The sequence below is a fragment of the Pseudophryne corroboree genome, unplaced genomic scaffold (assembly GCF_028390025.1).
Source record: "Pseudophryne corroboree isolate aPseCor3 unplaced genomic scaffold, aPseCor3.hap2 scaffold_957, whole genome shotgun sequence".
Taxonomy (NCBI): Eukaryota; Metazoa; Chordata; class Amphibia; order Anura; family Myobatrachidae; genus Pseudophryne; species Pseudophryne corroboree.
Window position 1 is genome coordinate 54305 of NW_026970537.1, and position 7258 is coordinate 61562.

Below are 7258 nucleotides of genomic sequence, written 5' to 3' on the forward strand. Positions count from 1 at the left end.
TAATTAAACTTCTGATCAGATTTTGGTGATATTTAAGTAGACAAGTCAAAATTTCAAACCCCCTCTTATGGTGTAGGGTACATGGCCTTCTCTGATGTAATCAGAGTTAGATTTGATTCAGTGATTTTATAAAAAACAGCTAGGAAGCACAATTTAGCAGTGGGTTGCAGAGAAAAAAAATATGCTGGCAAAAAAAATCCAACTGAGTGATTAAACAGCTCTTCATTTTCTGGCTTTATTTTTATGCTAACAAATTTGTTCTCTGAAAAGTGTCCACAAAGCCAAGTCTCTGATTAACACCGTTGTAGGGATGGTTTTTCACCTATTACTAAATTAAACTTGCTTCATTGGAAAGGCAGCAAGATGCATCCTCATTTCAATGTCTACTGAAATAATACAGGTTGACACCAGGAAACATTAACGCCACTGCATCCTTGCTGCTTTCTCATGTGGAAGTCTGTTTAATGTGAAAACAAGGTGATATCTAATTATCACACAGGTAAGGAATTAAGAAAATCTTTATTTAAGGGTGAAGATGTTTCTCCCAAAATCGTTGCCCCAATGCATCATTGAAATTCAAGCTGGAAAGATGATTTTAATATATCACTTGTACATTTTGTATTGCTCTTCTGGTGACAATGTAGTTTGTTTTTGTCAATTACCATTTTAATAATAGGGTAAAGAAAATGAAGTGGATTTTTGAAAGAAAACAATACTGTCAATATACTATTAAAACAAATTAAAATGGTAAAAGTTATTGTACTTTTAGTAAAAATAAAAGAGACAAAATATCAATCCCAGTTTTGGATTACTTTAATTAACAAAAAAAAATGCATATAGCAGAGGATAGTTTCAATCTACCTATCTCTGGGTTATGGGTCCAGCATGCTTCCATTGCAGTACTCTGCTGCACATGTAAGTGCAAGAGATCCTGAAGCACTCACTCATCATGGGAAAGTACCAATGTGTTTCTTCATTGGTTGATGGAAGAAACATCTTACAAAAACTCTCCAGATTATTGACTTTTTAAAGTTTTTCTAGGAAACGTTCTTGATGAATGCTTATTAGCCTTTGTCAGTATGTACTTTTTGCAAAGTGTCTCTGTGGTGCAATTGGTTAGTGTGTAAGGCTATTAACCAAAAGGTTGGTGGTTCAATCCCACCCAGGAATGTAATTGACCTTGTGATCAGATTTTGGTGATATTTAAGTAGACAAGTCAAAATTTCAAACCCCCTCTTATTGTGTAGGGTACCTGGCCTTCTCTGATGTAATCAGAGTTAGATTTGATTCAGTGATTTTATAAAAAACAGCTAGGAAGCACAATTTAGCAGTGGGTTGCAGAGAAAAAAAATATGCTGGCAAAAAAAATCCAATTGAGTGATTAAACAGCTCTTCATTTTCTGGCTTTATTTTTATGCTAACAAATTTGTTCTCTGAAAAGTGTCCACAAAGCCAAGTCTCTGATTAACACCTTTGTAGGGATGGTTTTTCACCTATTACTAAATTTAACTTGCTTCATTGGAAAGGCAGCAAGATGCATCCTCATTTCAATGTCTACTGAAATAATACAAGTTGACACCAGGAAACATTAACGCCACTGCATCCTTGCTGCTTTCTCATGTGGAAGTCTGTTTAATGCGAAAACAAGGTGATATCTAATTAGCACACAGGTAAGGAATTAAGAAAATCTTTATTTAAGGGTGAAGATGTTTCTCCCAAAATCGTTGCCCCAATGCATCATTGAAATTCAAGCTGGAAAGATGATTTTAATATATCACTTGTACATTTTGTATTGCTCTTCTGGTGACAATGTAGTTTGTTTTTGTCAATTACCATTTTAATAATAGGGTAAAGAAAATTAAGTGGATTTTTGAAAGAAAACAATACTGTCAATATACTATTAAAACAAATTAAAATGGTAAAAGTTATTGTACTTTAAGTAAAAATAAAAGAGCCAAAATATCAATCCCAGTTTTGGATTACTTTAATAAAAAAAAAAAAGCATACAGCAGAGGATAGTTTCAATCTGCCTACCTCTGGGTTATGAACCCAGCATGCTTCCATTGCTGTACTTTGCTGCACATGTAAGTGCAAGAGATCCTGAAGCACTCACTCATCATGGGAAAGTACCAATGTGTTTCTTCGTTGGTTGATGGAAGAAACATCTTACAAAAACTCTCCAGATTATTGACTTTTTAAAGTTTTTCTAGGAAACGTTTTAGATGAATGCTTATTAGCCTTTGTCAGTATGCACTTTCGCAAAGTGTCTCTGTGGCGCAATCAGTTAGTGTGTACGGCTATTAACTAAAAGGTTGGTGGTTCAATCCCACCCTGGGATGTAATTGATCTTGTTATCAGCTTTTGGTGATCTTTAAGTAGACAAGTCAAAATTTCAAACCCCCTCTTATGGTGTAGGGTACCTGGCCTTCTCTGATGTAATCAGAGTTAGATTTGATTCATTGATTTTATAAAAACAGCGAGGAAGCACAATTTAGCAGTGGTTTGCAGAGATAAAAAATATGCTGGCAGAAAAATCCAATTGAGTGATTAAACAGCTCTTCATTTTCTGGCTTTATTTTTATGCTAACAAATTTGTTCTCTGAAAAGTGTCCACAAAGCCAAGTCTCTGATTAACACCTTTGTAAGGATAGTTTTTCACCTATTACTAAATTAAACTTGCTTCATTGGAAAGGCAGCAAGATGCATCCTCATTTCAATGTCTACTGAAATAATACAAGTTGACACCAGGAAACATTAACGCCACTGCATCCTTGCTGCTTTCTCATGTGGAAGTCTGTTTAATGCGAAAACAAGGTGATATCTAATTATCACACAGGTAAGGAATTAAGAAAATCTTTATTTAAGGGTGAAGATGTTTCTCACAAAATCGTTGCCCCAATGCATCATTGAAATTCAAGCTGGAAAGATGATTTTAATATATCACTTGTACATTTTGTATTGCTCTTCTGGTGACAATGTAGTTTGTTTTTGTCAATTACCATTTTAATAATAGGGTAAAGAAAATGAAGTGGATTTTTGAAAGAAAACAATACTGTCAATATACTATTAAAACAAATTAAAATGGTAAAAGTTATTGTACTTTAAGTAAAAATAAAAGAGCCAAAATATCAATCCCAGTTTTGGATTACTTTAATTAACAAAAAAAAAGCATATAGCAGAGGATAGTTTCAATCTGCCTACCTCTGGGTTATGAACCCAGCATGCTTCCATTGCTGTACTTTGCTGCACATGTAAGTGCAAGAGATCCTGAAGCACTCACTCATCATGGGAAAGTACCAATGTGTTTCTTCGTTGGTTGATGGAAGAAACATCTTACAAAAACTCTCCAGATTATTGACTTTTTAAAGTTTTTCTAGGAAACGTTTTAGATGAATGCTTATTAGCCTTTGTCAGTATGCACTTTCGCAAAGTGTCTCTGTGGCGCAATCAGTTAGTGTGTATGGCTATTAACCAAAAGGTTGGTGGTTCAATCCCACCCAGGGACGTAATTGACCTTGTTATCAGATTTTGGTGATATTTAAGTAGACAAGTCAAAATTTCAAACCCCCTCTTATTGTGTAGGGTACCTGGCCTTCTCTGATGTAATCAGAGTTAGATTTGATTCAGTGATTTTATAAAAACATCTAGGAAGCACAATTTAGCAGTGGGTTGCAGAGAAAAAGAAATATGCTTGCAAAAAAATCAAATTGCTTGATTTAACAGCTCTTAATTTTCTTGCTTTATTTTTATGCTAACAAATTTGTTCTCTGAAAAGTGTCCACAAAGCCAAGTCTCTGATTAACACCTTTGTAGGGATGGTTTTTCACCTATTACTAAATTAAACTTGCTTCATTGGAAAGGCAGCAAGATGCATCCTCATTTCAATGTCTACTGAAATAATACAGGTTGACACCAGGAAACATTAACGCCACTGCATCCTTGCTGCTTTCTCATGTGGAAGTCTGTTTAATGTGAAAACAAGGTGATATCTAATTAGCACACAGGTAAGGAATTACGAAAATCTTTATTTAAGGGTGAAGATGTTTCTCACAAAATTGTTGCCCCAATGCATCATTGAAATTCAAGCTGGAAAGATGATTTTAATATATCACTTGTACATTTTGTATTGCTCTTCTGGTGACAATGTAGTTTTTTTTGTCAATTACCATTTTAATAACAGGGTAAAGAAAATTAAGTGGATTTTTGAAAGAAAACTATACTGTCAATATACTATTAAAACAAATTAAAATGGTAAAAGTTATTGTACTTTAAGTAAAAATAAAAGAGCAAAAATATCAATCCCAGTTTTGATTACTTAAATTAACAAAAAAAATGCATATAGCAAAGGATAGTTTCAATCTGCCTACCTCTGGGTTATGGGTCCAGCATGCTTCCATTGCAGTACTCTGCTGCACATGTAAGTGCAAGAGATCCTGAAGCACTCACTCATCATGGGAAAGTACCAATGTGTTTATTCGTTAGTTGATGGAAGAAACATCTTACAAAAACTCTCCAGATTATTGATTTTTTAATGTTTTTCTAGGAAACGTTCTAGATGTATGCTTATTAGCCTTTGTCAGTAGGCACGTTTTGCAAAGTGTCTCTGTGGCGCAATCGGTTAGTGTGTTCGGCTATTAACCGAAAGGTTGGTGGTTCAATCCCACCCAGGGACCTAATTAAACTTGTGATCAGATTTTGGTGATATTTAAGTAGACAAGTCAAAATTTCAAACCCCCTCTTATGGTGTAGGGTACATGGCCTTCTCTGATGTAATCAGAGTTAGATTTGATTCAGTGATTTTATAAAAAAACAGCTAGGAAGCACAATTTAGCAGTGGGTTGCAGAGAAAAAAAATATGCTGGCAGAAAAATCCAATCGAGTGATTAAACAGCTCTTCATTTTCTGGCTTTATTTTTATGCTAACAAATTTGTTCTCTGAAAAGTGTCCACAAAGCCAAGTCTCTGATTAACACCTTTGTAAGGATGGTTTTTCACCTATTACTAAATTAAACTTGCTTCATTGGAAAGGCAGCAAGATGCATCCTCATTTCAATGTCTACTGAAATAATACAAGTTGACACCAGGAAACATTAACGCCACTGCATCCTTGCTGCTTTCTCATGTGGAAGTCTGTTTAATATGAAAACAAGGTGATATCTAATTAGCACACAGGTAAGGAATTAAGAAAATCTTTATTTAAGGGTGAAGATGTTTCTCACAAATTTGTTGACCCAATGCATCATTGAAATTCAAGCTGGAAAGATGATTTTAATATATCACTTGTACATTTTGTATTGCTCTTCTGGTGACAATGTAGTTTGTTTTTGTCAATTACCATTTTAATAATAGGGTAAAGAAAATGAAGTGGATTTTTGAAAGAAAACAATACTGTCAATATACTATTAAAACAAATTAAAATGGTAAAAGTTATTGTACTTTAAGTAAAAATAAAAGAGACAAAATATCAATCCCAGTTTTGGATTACTTTAATTAACAAAAAAAAATGCATATAGCAGAGGATAGTTTCAATCTGCCTACCTCTGGGTTATGGGCCCAGCATGCTTCCATTGCAGTACTCTGCTGCACATGTAAGTGCAAGAGATCCTGAAGCACTCACTCATCATGGGAAAGTACCAATGTGTTTCTTCGTTGGTTGATGGAAGAAACATCTTACAAAAACTCTCCAGATTATTGACTTTTTAAAGTTTTTCTAGGAAACGCTTTAGATGAATGCTTATTAGCCTTTGTCAGTATGGACTTTTGCAAAGTGTCTCTGTGGCGCAATCAATTAGTATGTACGGCTATTAACCATAAGGTTGGTGGTTCAATCCCACCCAGGGACCTAATTTCCCTTGTTATCAGATTTTGGTGATCTTTAAGTAGACAAGTCAAAATTTCAAACCCCCTGTTACGGTGTAGGGTACCTGGCCTTCTCTGATGTAATCAGAGTTAGATTTGATTCAGTGATTTTATAAAAACAGCTAGGAAGCACAATTTAGCAGTGGGTTGCAGAGAAAAAAAATATGCTGGCAGAAAAATCCAATTGAGTGATTAAACAGCTCTTCATTTTCTGGCTTTATTTTTATGCTAACAAATTTGTTCTCTGAAAAGTGTCCACAAAGCCAAGTCTCTGATTAACACCTTTGTAAGGATGGTTTTTCACCTATTACTAAATTAAACTTGCTTCATTGGAAAGGCAGCAAGATGCATCCTCATTTCAATGTCTTCTGAAATAATACAGGTTGACACCAGGAAACATTAACGCCACTGCATCCTTGCTGCTTTCTCATGTGGAAGTCTGTTTAATGTGAAAACAAGGTGATATCTAATTATCACACAGGTAAGGAATTAAGAAAATCTTTATTTAAGGGTGAAGATGTTTCTCACAAAATCGTTGCCCCAATGCATCATTGAAATTCAAGCTGGAAAGATGATTTTAATATATCACTTGTACATTTTGTATTGCTCTTCTGGTGACAATGTAGTTTGTTTTTGTCAATTACCATTTTAATAATAGGGTAAAGAAAATGAAGTGGATTTTTGAAAGAAAACAATACTGTCAATATACTATTAAAACAAATTAAAATGGTAAAAGTTATTGTACTTTAAGTAAAAATAAAAGAGACAAAATATCAATCCCAGTTTTTGATTACTTTAATTAACAAAAAAAAAATGCATATAGCAGAGGATAGTTTCAATCTACCTATCTCTGGGTTATGGGCCCAGCATGCTTCCATTGCAGTACTCTGCTGCACATGTAAGTGCAAGAGATCCTGAAGCACTCACTCATCATGGGAAAGTACCAATGTGTTTCTTCATTGGTTGATGGAAGAAACATCTTACAAAAACTCTCCAGATTATTGACTTTTTAAAGTTTTTCTAGGAAACGTTCTTGATGAATGCTTATTAGCCTTTGTCAGTATGTACTTTTTGCAAAGTGTCTCTGTGGTGCAATTGGTTAGTGTGTAAGGCTATTAACCAAAAGGTTTGTGGTTCAATCCCACCCAGGAACGTAATTGACCTTGTGATCAGATTTTGGTGATATTTAAGTAGACAAGTCAAAATTTCAAACCCCCTCTTATTGTGTAGGGTACCTGGCCTTCTCTGATGTAATCAGAGTTAGATTTGATTCAGTGATTTTATAAAAAACAGCTAGGAAGCACAATTTAGCAGTGGGTTGCAGAGAAAAAAAATATGCTGGCAAAAAAAATCCAATTGAGTGATTAAACAGCTCTTCATTTTCTGGCTTTATTTTTAT

The 7258-nt window shown here is 34.5% G+C and overlaps 1 non-coding gene across 1 annotated transcript; it reads left to right on the forward strand.

Moving 5' to 3' along the window:
* The first annotated feature begins 4599 nt into the window (after positions 1-4599).
* Positions 4600-4673, forward strand: TRNAN-AUU (transfer RNA asparagine (anticodon AUU)). Its single transcript has one exon. It is a non-coding gene; the product is annotated as a tRNA-Asn (tRNA).
* Positions 4674-7258: the final 2585 nt, after the last annotated feature.